A 15,635-nucleotide genomic window follows, 5' to 3' on the forward strand; every position below is an offset into this window, starting at 1 on the left:
GGTGAGGTTTCTCAACCTCAGCAATCCCGACATTTGGGGCCTGGTAATTCTTTGTTGTGTGTGAAAGGATGTCTCCACAGCGTGAATGAGAGGGGCCACATGCTGACCTGAAAGCTCAGGGGAGGCCTGCATGGAGTCTTGCAAACTCAGAGACCTAAAGTAACCACAAAGGATGGTCTGAAATTAAACTTTCACTAAAAGCAGTTATGGTGGGTAGTTACATCCTAAGCCGGTATCTTCACTGGCAGTCTTGCAAACTCAGAGACCTAAAGTAACCACAAAGGATGGTCTGAAATTAAACTTTCACTAAAAGCAGTTATGGTGGGTAGTTACATCCTAAGCCGGTATCTTCACTGACAAGGTCAACCTTTACCTTAACTGAGCCTATCTGCCTTTTTGCATCTATAATAACAGACCCTTGAAATGTCTGGATAACTTGTAATTTCCCTTTTTCTGGACCCCTTGGAGCACAACCTAATGTGCCTGGGCTCCAGGACAGATACCACAAATCCCTTCATTGTTATGTTAATTGTTCCTGCACCCACCTAAGTATGTGTCTATCATTTTACTTTTTATCCAATCCCAGGGGTTTCCCTGCTTTGCTTTCTCCCGCCTCTCTAGTCTATCACCAATGGATTTCATGTAACCCACCTATGCCCCTTTCCTTTGATTGCAATGCATAAATACAGATGTAACCCGCCATTCTCTGGAGCATTATCTCAATTCATTGAGGTTCTGCTTCCTGGTATATGTTGACAGTTTGGCTCAAATAAACTCACAAAAATTCTTTACAGGTTTCAATGGGTGTTTTTCTTTCGTTAACCACAGATTGATCGGTGCCTGGGCAAGGGTCATTAGTCATCACAGCTGGTCCTGATGTCAGCCTGGCCTTGTTGCTCTTCTGGGCCTGGAGCTGAAACAACTCAGGCCTAGATATTATCTCTAGGGCTTACAATGCTTAACGGAGTGGTTGTGCAAGGGCTTGTATGAGGTTATTCTCTGACCGCCTTGTTGCTCTCTTCAGGGGGTATAAACCACATGAATAATGATATGCCAGCGGATGAAAGGTGGGGGGGGGCCGGGATCCGAACCCCATGACTAGTGATATAAAAGGTCAGGGGTCGAAACCGCATGATCACCCATATGCTAGGGGAGGAAAGGTCACCCTGGGGGTGAGGTCCCACCCTACGGTTTTCCATTGTTAGGCACCCAGGGCTTTCTGCCCTGGTGACTTTCTGTACCTGGCCTATCATTCAGGCTCTGCTTATGCCTGCCTATCTGCCTACTCCAACTTCAGCTCTCTGTGCTTCATAGTGTTACCAGAAAGGGGGCCTGGCCACTGGTGGGTCTGCCTAGGGCCGGCTGATAGTGTGTGAATTCTTGACTTCCTGCAGGAAAAATTTCACAACATGAGTTCGGGTGAATTTTAGAGTATGTTTATTAAAGCTAGGGACAGTGAAGCAAGGAAGCACCTAGGACAGTGGTCGGCAAACCGCGGCTCTCGAGCCACATGCGGCTCTTTGGCCCCTTGAGTGTGGCTCTTCCACAAAATACCACGTGCGGGCGAGCACATACAGTACGATTAAAACTTCGTGGCCCATGCGCAGAAGTCGGTTTTCGGCCTGGGCGAGTCTATTTTGAAGAAGTGGCGTTAGAAGAAGTGGGGGGTGTCGGTCGGTCAGTTGGTCAGGTGACGGGAGACATGGCGCAGGCGGGCCGCGGGATACGCAGCGAGGGGGAGGTACATTGTTTTGAGGAACATTCGCTGAGGTGGACCCCTTCCAACTCTCCCATCCACACTCATCTATCTGAAACAAGTATACAAGACGAGTGTAGATGGGAGAGTTGGAAGGGGTCGACCTCAGCGAACAGTACCTCAACCAGATTGAGGACGTTTTTAGCAAAGGCCAGCTTAGGAGCACCCTAATTAAATTAATAACAATGTACCTACCTATATAGTTTAAGTTTAAAAAATTTGGCTCTCAAAAGAAATTTCAATCGTTGTACTGTTGATATTTGGCTCTGTTGACTAATGAGTTTGCCAACCACTGGCCTAGGATAACAGGAGAAGAACTAGGTGGAGAAATGAGCCCAGGCTGGGCTGCTTTGGCTCACTAAGAAGTCAGAGGAGCCCTAGCCTGTTTGGCTCAGTGGACAGAGCATCAGCCTGCGGACTGAAGGGTCCCGGTTTCGATTCCGGTCAAGGGCATGTACCTCGTTTGCAGGGACCATGTGGCAGGCAACCAATCGATGTGTCTCTCTTCGGTGTTTCTCTCTGTCTCTCCCTCTCCCTTCCACTCTCTCTAAAAATCAATGGAAAACATGTACTCGAGTGAGGATTAAGAAGAACAAACAAACTGTGTAAAAAAGTATATTACAAAGAACATCTTTTAAAAAAAAAAAGAAGTCATAGGAAAGGGGGCTTTGGGGTCAGATTCAGGGAGTTTGCCTGCGATGAACTGCCCATTGCTGTCCTGGTTGTAAGCCTCATGGGGTCCCTTAGAGTTTAGGAGATGCATGCCTTTGGGGAAGGAGAGGGGGAGGGGGAAGGTGCGGGCATCTAGGGAAAGCATACACTGGAACCTTCATTTTAAGGGGTTTCAAAGGCTAGGCATTTAGGGTAGGTCTTAGGGGAGGATCTCAATTGAATATTTGTCAGCTTTATGTTGATATACCACAATGAGATTTATTCTCTTAACTCAGGGGTGGGCAAACTTTTTGACTCAAGGGCCACAATGGGTTCTTAAACTGGACCGGAGGGCCGGAACAAAAGCATGGATGGAGTGTTTGTGTGAACTAATATAAATTCAAAGTAAACATCATTACATAAAAGGGTATGGTCTTTTTTTTTTTTTAGTTTTATTCATTTCAAACGGGCCGGATCCGGCCCGCGGGCCTTAGTTTGCCCATGGCTGTCTTAACTTCATCTGTCCTTGGGTGTGGCTGGCAAATGGCACTAATTGGATTTCTGCTATCTGTCTCCCTGAGTAGGGCACTTTAAGCTATTTGCCCTCTGGTTAGGGAGGAGAAGTGCAAACCATTTATTTATTTTTTTTTTTCAATTCTCACCTGAGGATATGTTTCTATTGATTTGAGAGAGAGAGAGAGAGAGAGAAACATCAATGTGAGAGACAAACATTGCTGGTTACCTCCCTTACACACGCCGACTGGGGATCCCACCTGCAACCTGGGTATGTGCCCTAACCAGGAATAGAACCTTCAGGGTGCACCGGAAGATATTCCAACCTACTGAGCCACCCGCCATGGCCAAACCATTTACTCTTAAGTGTCCCTGGTTTAGGGAATATAGGATTTACTAGATGGCTACAAACTGGTGTTTAACTGTCTATTTCCCTCTTTCACTTGTCCTGGAATACTAGCCTGTCTCATTCGGATTGTTGTAGAGATCAAATGAATTAATTCATGAAATGAAACAACTAAGGACAGGCTTCAGTCAAGTGTCAGCTATTGACTGAGTGCATGGGAAGTGTTGGGTACCAGCCCAAGCCCCGAGGGTCCTCAGTCAATTCTCCCCACAAGCAAATTGGACTTGTTTTTAGACAAGTACTGCAATTGAAGTATAACATGTCTTTAAAAAATTCAATGGCATAAATTTAAAGATCTAATTGGCTTTTTTTTTAATGACAAAACTGCCTTTATTTTTTTTTTATTCATTTCAGAGAGGGAAAGGGAGAGGTAGAAACATCAATGATGAGAGAACCATTGATTGGCTGCCTCCTGCACACCCCACACTGGGGACCGAGCCTGCTACCCAGGCATGTGCCCTGATGACCAGGAATCGAACCTGAACTATGACCTCCCAGTTCATAGGTCGATGCTCAACCACGCTGGTCGGGCTCTAATGGGCTTTTTTAATCGATTCATGACTGGAGAAACATCCCATCCAGCAACTAGAAGGGCTCTCTGAGGAGCTGTACAAAATGGAAGATTTTTTTAGTTAGCAGGTTGGGGCAAGGAAACTATTAGTGAAATAAAACAAAGGATTAATTTGGGGCAAGAGCATCTTTTCATTTTTTATAATATTGTTATTGATTTCAGAGAGGAAGGGAGAGATAGAAACATCAATGGTGAGAGAGAATCATTGATTGGCTGCCTCCTGCACACCCCCGACCTGGGATTGAGCCCCTGCAACCTGGGCATGGGCATATGCCCTTGACCGGAATCGAACCTGGGACCCTTCAGTCCGCAGGCCGACGCTCTATCTGCTGAGCCCAATCGGCCAGGGCAGAGCATCTTTTCTTTATTGGAAGAGAAGAGGAAGGGTTTTCATTATGTTGGTTGCCTTTTCTTTCTGTGGGGGACAGAGAGGGCCTGTGTGACAGTAATGGTGCTTGACCAGAAACTTCCAGGCTGGTTCATTCAAATTATGTTTTTAGAAGTTTACAGTCCAATTAGATCAGGTATTAAATCTATGCTTGGTATCCTGGGCTTTTCACCTGAGTGCCGCTCATTTGGGCCTGTGTTTTTCTCTTAACACATGTACAGAGAAATATGCACAAATTACAAATGTACAAGCTGTAGCTCAATAAATTCTCACAGAGTGAACACACCCAGGTTACCAGCACTGAGATTTAAAAAAAAAAAAAAAGAAAACTGGGCCTGGCCAGCATCCCAGCAGCTTCCCATAGGCCTCCTGCAGATGATTTTTTAAAATGTCTCGTAATAAAAATAAGTAAATAAATGAAAATAAAATGTCTCATAACCTCTCTTCCCCTGGACATTTAATGATGCTGTTCCCTCTGGCCCCCAACACCTTTGTTTTTATTCTGACCAAGCACTACTTGTTCTTTTTTCTCTTTTTAATTATTTTTTTAAATATATTTATTGATTTTTTACAGAGAGGAAGGGAGAGAGATAGAGAGTTAGAAACATCGATGAGAGAGAAACATCGATCAGCTGCCTCCTGCACATCTCCCACTGGGGATGTGCCCACAACCCAGGTACATGCCCTTGACCGGAATCGAACCTGGGACCTTTCAGTCCGCAGGCCGACGCTCTATCCACTGAGCCAAACCGGTTTCGGCAGCATTCACATTCTTGTGTGACCATCACCACTGTCTATTTCCAAAACTTTTCATGATGGCTTCCAGCTCAAAAAGCACTCCATTCTTCCCAGAGTAAAATTCTACCCCACTCACATCACCTGACTCCTGCCGATGCCCATCGCCATCACCTCTTTTCCTGCCACATGACTCACTCCACTCCAGCCAACCGCATCCTGGCGCTGACATGTGCAGTTTCCTCTTCCTGGAATGCCCTCTCCCTCCCAGTCACGCAGCTGGCTCCTGGCCACATGACTCTCCTCCTCAGAGAACACAAGAGAGCCCACACCCCATCACACTCTCTCCTTTCCCTTGCTTTGCTATCTCACTTTATACACTTGCTCGTTCACGATTCCTCAAAGTCACTGTTTTGTTTTTAAATGATCAGAATCCCTTTTTATTTCACTGCAATCATGGCTTGTTCATTTAAAATTTTCCAGGGAATTACTTTCATGGAATACAGTGCATCTTGAAACAAGACTTAGAAGCTTACTGTTAATTTTTTACATCAACTGATGAAATTTTGGATAATTAATTTTCTTACCATCTGTGGTAGGCAGTTAGACAGACATGAGCCAAGCAAGGACAATGGGCCAGGTACCCAAGGGCATCAAAGTGTGAAGTCCCAGGAGCCTAGCAACGGACAATTGTACGGTGGGACCTTGTCCCCAGGGTGACCTTTCCTCCCTAGAGGTAACATTTAGGCCTCAGTTGTATTTCAGCTCCAGGCCCAGAAAAGCAACAAAACCAGCCACAGCTGACCTCAGGACCAGCTGCATCGGATAATGACCCCCCTGCCCTGGTGCCGGCCAAGCAACCAGTGCAGACGCTGACCCTGAAAGGACACATCTGAAAAACTGCTGAGTATTCTATTACGATCTTCCCCTAGGACAGCGGTTCTCAACCTTGGCTGCACATTAGAATCACCTGGGAATCTTTTTAAAATCCTGATTTCTGGGCCTCATCCTCCAGAAATTCTGTTTCTTTGTTATGGGGTGGGAGAAATACATATATATGTATATATATTACATATGTATATATGTATATACATAGATGTAAATACATATATGTATATATTACATATGTACATATACATATGTATATTTGTGTATATATGTATTGCATATGTATATATGTATATAAATATGTAATATGTATATATTACATATGTATATATGTGTATATATGTATATTAGTATATATATGTAAATATATACATATACATTTTTTAATTTTTTTATTGATTTCAGAGAGGAAGGAAGAGGGAGAGAGAGATGGAAACATCAATGATGAGAGAGAATCATTGGTTGCCTGCCTCCTGCATGTCCCTACTGAGGATTAAGCTTGCAACCTGGGCATGTGCCCTGCTGGCGATTGAACTGTGACCTCCTGGTTCATAGGTCAACACTCAACCACTGAGCCACTGGGGCCAGGCTATTTACCTTTTTTTATTAGACTATATTTTCTAGAGCAGTGTTAGGTTCACAGCAAAATTGAGCAGAAAGTACAGAGATTTCCCATATTACCGCCCCCCCCCCCCCAACACAGCCCACATGCACACAGCCTCAACATCTTGCACTAGAGTGGTGCATTTATTATAATCAATGAGCCTACATTGACACCATCATCACCCAATGTCCATAGTTTACAAGGGTTCACTCTTGGTGTTGTACATTTTATGGATTTGGACCAATGTATAATGACATGTATCCACCATTAAGTATCATACCGAGTAGTTTCACTGCCCAAAAGAATCCTCCCTACTCCACCTATTCACCCCTTCCTCCCCCACCCAGCCCCTGGAAACCGCTGATCTTTTTACTGTCTCCATAGTTTTGCCTTTTCCAGAAAGTCATATAACTGTAGTTGGAATCCTACAGTATGCAGCCTTTTCAGATTGGCTTCTTTCACTTAGTAATATGCATTTAAGTTTCTCCCATGTCTTTTCATGACTTGATAGTTCATATCTTTCTTGCCCTGAATAATATTCCATTGTCTGGATGTACTGCAGTTTATTTATCCAACCATCTACTGAAGGACATCTTTAAGTTTCCAAGTTTTGGCAATTATGAATAAAGCTACTATAAACATCCATGTACAGATTTTGTATGGACATAGTTTTCAACTCACTTGGGTAAATACCAAGGAGCATAGTTGCTGTATCATATGGTAAGAGTATGTTTACTTTTTTAAGAAAGTGCCAAACTATCTCCCAAAGTGGTTATACCTGTACCATTTTGCATCCTCTCCAGCAATGAACGAGGCTTCTTATTCTACATCTTTGCCAGCATTTGGTGTCATCAGTGTTTTGGATTTGGACCATTCTAATAGGTGTGTAGTGGTCTCATTGTTGTTTTAATTTGCCATTATCTAATGACATACGATGTTGGACATCTTTTCATAGGCTTACTTGCCATCTCTGTATCTTCTTGGATGCGATGTCTGTTCAGGTCTTTTGCTCATTTAAAAAAAAATTTTTAATCCTCACCTGAGGATATGTTTTTATTGATTTTAGAAAGAGAGGAAGGGAGAGAGAGAGAGAGAGAGAGAGAGAGAGAGAGAGAGAGAGAGAGAGAGAAACACATCGATGTGAGAGAGAAACATTGGTCGGTTGCCTCCTGTATGCTCCTGGGCTGGGGATCAAACCCACAACGTATGTATGTGCCCTGTATTTTTTAGTTTTAAGGATTCTCTGTATATTTTGGATAATAATTTTTTATCAGATCTATCTTTTGCAAATATTTTTTTCCCCAGTCTGTGGCGTGTCTTCTCATTCTCTTATTTATATTTTAAAAAAGTGTTTTACTGAACATGGATGAACCTTGAAAACATTATGATAAGTGAAAGGAGTTATTACAAAGGTCATATTTGTATCATTCCATTTACATGAAATGTCCATTAGGCAAATTCATAAAAAAGTGGTTAGTGATTGCCAGAGACTGAGACAGAATGACTGCTGACAGATACAGTTTCTTTTTGGGGGGAGGGAGGGGGAATGGTGGTGATGAAAATATCCTAAAATTACATAGTGGTGATGGGTGCACAATATGAATATGCTAAAAACCACTCAACTGTACACTTTTAAAGAGTGAATTTTATGTTGTATGAATTATATTTCAATAAAGTTATTTTTGTACTAAAGAGCTAAGAAGTATAAAAAATGTAGTTGAATATTTTCTATAGACATTTTAAATAAAAGTTGGGTTTAGGATCAGAACATGACTTCCATATTTAGATAACTTCATTATCATTCTCTCAATCGCTTCTGGATCAAGACTGGGTGTGAATAAGTAAAGACAGACACGCCTAATTAATCTTTGCATTCCCCGAGTTCCTTGACCCTTGGAGGGACAGGGCACTTTAACATGGTGTATCTTCAGCAGCCAGGGTGAAACCGAGAATGCAAGGCTGGAGTCCAGCCCCAGGGTTACAAATCACATGTCCTGTTGCTGAGTCTTGGGGAAGAAGCCTTAGTTACCAACACAGTCAACATCTCTTCCTTTAGGCCAGTAAGCACTTCTTAGTCACTTGACAGATGCACTGCATAGCCTCTGACTGTCATGTGAAGGTGTGGGCGGGTCAAAGTCAGTGACTTACCCGGATTAACTCAGCTCAGGGGAACCAAGCATTTCCCTAGAACTGTGTCGGGAGTGAAGCCTCTTAACATTTTAAAAAATATATTTTTATTGATTTCAGAGAAGGGGAGAGGGAGAGAGAGAGAGAGAGAAGCATCAATGATGAGAGAGAATCTTTGATTGGCTGCTTCCTGCATGGCCCCAACAGGATCGAGTCCTCAGCCCAGGCAAGTGCCCTGACGGGTCGATACTCAACCACTGAGCCATGTGGGCCAGGCAAAGCCTCTTAACATTTTGACCTGCCCAGAATGTCATACCTTAGTGTGCACAGTTAGGTAGGTAAAGAGTTCTTAGATTCCTGGAATCAGAAGGCACCTTGGAGGCAGCAGTGAGGATGGGAACAGAATGAACTACCCAGAATCTCCACTTTTTTTTCATCTTGAAAATGAGAGGGTTGAGCTCATTGATCCCTAAGACCTCTTCCCAGTTGAACAGATCAGCTGGTCTATGGCTTCCCAAACTCTTGGACTTCACAGATCAGTTCAGTTTTCACAAATTTTCAAAAACTGGCACAGGATGTTTGCTTTTTACTCACTGGAGAAGAATGATTTTTTAAAAAATTACTATTGCTTCCATTTTCTGTCACTTGATTTCCAGAAGAAAAGGACGTATTAACTGGGGAAAGAAAAAATAGTAGGAATTAAATATTCTCAGAATAAAAGATGGCCCTTGTTAAGGAAAGGGGTTAGCAACTTTACTTCAACATAATGTGCAGTGGCTCTTTCTCATTTTAAAAAACAGCTTTATTGAGATACAATCTATTTAGCATACAATTCATTCATTTGAAGTATACAATTCAATAATTTATAGTCAGTGTGCCGAGTTGAACAACCATCCCCACAATCTAATCTTAGAACATTTCCACCAAACCCCAAAGATCTCTTATACCCACTTGCTGTCACTATTGGTTCCCACCCATCAGGCCCAGGCAACCACAAATCTACTTTCCATCTCTATAAACCTGCTTTTCCTGGACATTTCATATACTGTATATAATCATGCATTATGGGCCTTTGTGTCTGGCTTCTTTCATTTAACATATTTTCAAGGTTATCCATGTTGTATCATGTATCAGTACTTCACTCTTTTTTATGGCCCAGTAATGTTTTATTGTTAGAATGTACCACATTTTATTTATTCATTGTTGAAGCAGGTAATCAAGAGCACATGACTACCATTGAATACAAGTAGAGGCCCAGTGCATGAAATTCATGCACAGGTAGGGTCCCTCAAGCTGGACCTGGGCCATTGAAGCTTCCTCACCCTCTCCCTGTCCTTAAGACCAGGTTTCCCCTGGAGCTCAAGCTAAAGATTTCAAGAAAGCCCCCTACCTGGAGAATTACCTTCAAGAACAGGGCTTTGCCCAAGTGCCTACTGAGGAAAACCCTGGCGCTCCACCAAAGTGCTCTTGACAGACCTGGGTCTCTCCATCACATTTTGCTCAGTAGTCACTGCTTAGTACATTAACAACCTCCACGATGTGTAAGCACTTTGCAAATGTTGGCTCAATACCAAATGAATGCATGAGAGTTGACCAGAGACCCTCTTGTTCCAACTTCTGGGAAGCTTCTTTCTAGATTTAATGAAGTCCCTTTCTAACTTTGGATGCAGAATTTTAGAACTGGAATAACTTTGTCAATAAAGAAGTCAAGATACTGAAGGAAACATGACTTGTGAATCATACAGCAAGTTAGCCACCAAGCAGGACTTGAATACAGCTCATCTGATTTCCAGCCCCAGGGCGTCTCTAGATGTTGCTACAGGTGAAAGAATCTAAGACTTTGGGCTGAGTCTGGCTGATCTCAGGTCATTCCCTGAAAAATCACTTGCCAAATCATTTTCTTATACTCCTTCTCCCAAATAAAACTTATTTTTCAATTTCGGGTTCAGCAAATCAAAGAAATACCATCAGTATTATCTCTTGTCACATCTTCTATCTTCAGCCCTCAATGAGCATGAAAATATGTTGCCAAAAGCCATTATTATCTTTGGCTGATATCCCGGAACCCATGACTTCCCCAAACCAAAGCTGAATTGCAGAGTAAAGCTGGTTTGTGACGTTCAGGAAAACACATGGACATGGATTTCATTTCAAAATAAAAATAGTTAACATGAGAAAGAGTTCCTCTTTTTCATTCTTTCTCTACAACAAAGCACTTGGTTCAAAGTGAGACTGCTGACTTAGGAAATAAAAGAATCAAAACAGGAAGCAGTAAATTGGCTAACGAAGCATATATATATATATATATACCTAATATGCAAAGTGTCCCCTTGGGAGTTTGACCTACCAGGAGTTCGATTGCTCGCTATGACATGTGCTGACCGCCAGGGGGTGGTGCAGAATGAATGAAGGCTCTGGCTGGCAGCTGCTAGGGACCCTACCTGTGCATGAATTTCATGCACTGGCCCTCTACTTGTATTCAATAAAAGGTTCCCAAACAACGTCATACTTTTATACATGAGGCCCTGAATCAATGGAAAGTTACACAGAGTGTATGAATGAATCTAATACTCATCCTCTTAAGTTTATACTATTAAACTTTCAGGGCCTCTTACCTTCCCGTATATCATTCAAGAAAGGAGCTCTGGTGTCTTCTTCATATTATTCCTACCCTTGAACAAATGCTCTTATGTTATTTAAAAAAAAAAAAAAGAGTGCCAAAAGAAATTTAATTTTAAAAAAAAAAGATCCTTTACCTAAGTCCCCTTAAAGATCTCTTATTTCAGGCACTGTGGCAGTGTTTGAATCATTTGCCAATTAAAATTTTTTTCTTGTTTTATTACATCGGTTGAGACTTTTAGTACAAGGTTGAATAGCAGTAGGTATTCTTGCTTTTTTAGATATAATTTACAATTATGAAATATTACTTTTTTGGTTGTTTTTTTTTAATTATGAAATATTTTAAACATAAGACTATAGAATAACAAATGCCCATATACCAACCATTCAGCTTTATCATATTTGTTTCTGACCCTTAAAAAACAGCTTATATATTGCTCTAGCCAGTTTGGCTCAGTGGCCAGAGCATCCGCCTGCAGATTGAAGGGTCCCAGGTTCAATTCCAACCAAGGGCACATGCCCAGGTTGCAGGCTCGATCCCCAGTAGGGGGCATGTAGGAGGCAGCCAATCAATGATTCTCTCTCATCATTGATGTTTCTCTCTCTCCCTTCCTCTCTGAAATAAAATATATATATATATTTAAAACAAACAGCCCTAACCGGTTTGGCTCAGTGGATAGAGCATCAGCCTGTGGACTGAAGGGTCCCAGGTTCGATTCCGGTCAAGGGCATGTACCTTGGTTGCGGGCACATTCCCAGTAGGGAGTGTGCAGGAGGCAGCTGATCGATGTTTCTCTCTCATCGATGTTTCTAACTCTCTATCCCTCTCCCTTCCTCTCTGTAAAAAAAATCAATAAAATATATTTAAACAAAATAAATAAATAAAAATAAAACAAACAAATAAAAACAACTTATATATGAGGGCTCCTCTGACCCTGCATCCTCCACTCAGAAGTAACCCCTGTTATAAATTAATGTTTATTATTACTGTAAACCTTTATATTATCAATATGCAATTATACATCTATAAAAATTACATGGTACAATGAAAAGAATGGAAGACATTTTCACTTATTACTAAGTGAAAGAAGCCCATTTGAAAAGCCTGGATACTGTAGGATTCCAACTATGTAACATTCTGAAAAAGGCAAAAGTCTCAGTGTTTGCCAGGGGTGAGGGCGAGGTGATGAATAAGCAGGTTACAGAGGGTTTTAGGGCAGTAAAAATACTCTGTGTGACATTGTTATGATGGATATGTCATATGCACTTGTGCCTAAACTCATAGAATGTACAGCACCAAGAGTGAGGCCTAGGTAAACTATGGACTTTGGGTGATTATGATGTGTCAATGTAGGTTCTTCCATGGTTAAAAAAAAAAAAAGGTACTGTTCTGGTGTATGATATTGAGGGAGGCTATATGTGTGTGGGGGCAGGGAGTGTAGGGGAAATCTCTATACCTTCCTCTCAATTTTATTGCAAACCTAAAACTTCTCTTAAAAAAATAAACTATTGCCCTGCCAGTGTAGCTCAGTGGTTGAGAGTCAACCTATGAACCAGGAGGTCACCTTTCCATTCTTGGTCATGGCACATGCCCCGGTTGCAGGCTTGGTCCCTGGTTGGGGGAGTGCAGGAGACAGCCGATCAATGATTATCTCTCCTCATTGATGTTTCTATCTCTCTCTCCCTCTCTCTTCCTCTCTGAAATCAATAAAAATATATATTTAAAAAATAATAAGAAAGTATTGCCCAGCTGGTGTGGCTCAGTGATTGAGCATCAACCTATGAACCAAGAGGTCACTGGTTGGATTCCTGGTCAGGGGACATGCCCAGGTTTCGGGCTCAATCCACGGTAGGGGGTATGCAGGAGGCAGCTGCTTGATGATGTTTCTCTCTCATCAATGTTTCTATCTCTCTATCTCTCTCCCTTCCTTTCTCTCTCTTAAAAAAAATCAATAAAAATCCCCTCATGTTTCCCTTAAAAAAATAATAAAGTATTTTTTTAAATTTTATTTTACTTTTCCATCACTATTTATTCTTTCTATGACCTCTTCCATCTCCACCCATGCAAAAATTAAGTATTTTTAAATTACATAATATTGTTTTACAGCTGTAAATTTTTAAAATAAATGTTATTATTCCATATAGATACTTCTGCAAGAGTGAGCCGTAGGTAAACTATGGACTTTGGGTGACTATTTTTCCTTTCAAATTATTTTTGATAAAAGTTATTATGTTAGTTTTCAGCTAATTCTGACCAACGAGGCAACTGGTCACCAAATACCCTGTGCAGCATCAGGAAAAAGGTGAACTTGGGTTGGGACCAGCAGTTGCTCCACTCTGGCTGAGCAGGAAAACTGCTGCCTATATCATATCTTTTTTGTTTTAACTTTTTATTGTGGAAAATCTCAAACATTTGCTAGAGTAGACAGCACAGTGTAATGGACCTCACTCAACATTGATCAGCTGGTGGTCAGTCTGGTTTGATTTGCACTCTCACAAAGTCCCCCCAGTCCTGATTACTACTTCATAGCAAATCCCAGACATTATTGCATCTCATCTCTGGTACTCACAGTCCTCACATATTCTTCTCCCACATTGAATTGGTGGAAGTGGTGACTTCTGGCTTCCAGGGTGACCCAGAAAAGATATCATGGCTTCCTCATTGGTCTCTTGCATTGCTCGCTGTGGGGGACAAGGCTGAGACTACCAGCCGTGGGCAAACTACGGCCCGCGGGCCGGATCCGGCCCGTTTGAAATGAATAAAACTAAAAAAAAAAAGACCGTACCCTTTTATGTAATGATGTTTACTTTGAATTTATATTAGTTCACACAAACACTCCATCCATGCTTTTGTTCCGGCCCTCCGGTCCAGTTTAAGAACCCATTGTGGCCCTTGAGTCAAAAAGTTTGCCCACCCCTGGACTAGACTGAGAAAGGCAGGGCATCAATGACACTGAATTTAGGGCGACATTTAATCGCAGGTGCTGACTGTGAGGTTCGCGGCGCAGGAAACTGAGTCAGAGAGTCAGGCAGATTGAAGGAGGAGAATTTATTCTGCGCTCTCGGGCGAGGTCCATAGGTCCTGGGGTTGGACCAGTGGAGTCGCGCCGCCGAGAGGGAGTAGGGGCATTTTTTTATACAGTGAGGGCGGGGGAGCATGAGCTGTGGGAGTTCCTGCCGCGGGGGTCATCACAGTTTCCAGGTATCCTCATCTGTCTGGTAGCTGACCTGTTAGGAATTCCAGGGCAGGACCGGTATCTGCGTCACCATTTACCTGGTGCACTGGCCTGTTACGGATTCTAGGAAGGGCCCAGTATCTACGTCACCATCTGCCTGGCGGAGGCATGCATCAGCTCCTGGACCCCCTTTTGACCTAACACTGACCTTGCATTTGTACAACTGAGCATGAGGGCTTCCTTCAGTTTTGCTCTCCAGGTGACTCACCTAGGCCTGCGGGGAAGCCAGCTGCCATTCCACTAGGACACAATGGCCTCCTTGTTCATAGGTTGACTCTCAATCACTGCGCCATGCTGGCCAGGCAGCTGGGTTCTTTCATATTAAAGCAGCACGACACCAAAAACGAAGTTGAGAGAGCCCCCCGCTCTTTACTACCCAAGCCACACTCCAGCCTTCCTGACACCGGGTAACTGTGTGCCTTGCACCAAGTGGTCGATAAAGAAGCAGTCAGACTAAAAAAAACATAAAAAAAACAGCTCATCAGAGGCCCTCATGAGAGAAGCTGAACCAGAACTGCCTAGGCAAACTGCTCCTGGTAAGAGAAAGTTTATTTAGAAAGTTACCAAGGTAATAGAAATTGTAACTACAAATTAACATTCCAATTAAGCGATAAAAAGATTATGAATTCTGTTTGTTTTAAGGCTGCAGCCAACCTCTGATATCTTAAGAATGTGTAATTAAAACCCTGTGTTATTCTTTCTTATCTAGCTTCTTTTTTACAGCTTAAAAGAAAGCTGCTTTGGGGAGAAGGGAATGCCTGGCACATCTGTGAAGATCCACAGGTGTCTGTGGTAAAACTACAAATTCAGCAAAAAGGGAAGAGGAAACCTTGAGAAGCAACACTCCCTCAGTCTCTCCTCCCCCGACCCCCCTTCTCTCTACTTCCAGGAAAGAGGGATTGCCCACATCCCTCCCCCTGGTCTCTGTTCTGTTTTCACTCTCCTCCTTGATAAAAACCCTGGCCTGCTCCGCGAAGGGGAGATGGGTTTTTGAGGATTGGGAAGAGTGCCCCATCTCTTTGGGACGCCAGCACTCCAATAAACCTCTTTCCTTTTGCCAGCACTGTTGGGGAGCACAAAAGACTTGGTTGGAAAGTTTGTAAGGAGGACATTCTCATAAAAGGGAAGTGTGTGGAAGGCC

The sequence above is a fragment of the Myotis lucifugus genome, unplaced genomic scaffold (assembly GCF_000147115.1).
Source record: "Myotis lucifugus unplaced genomic scaffold, Myoluc2.0 scaffold_316, whole genome shotgun sequence".
NCBI classification, from domain to species: Eukaryota; Metazoa; Chordata; class Mammalia; order Chiroptera; family Vespertilionidae; genus Myotis; species Myotis lucifugus.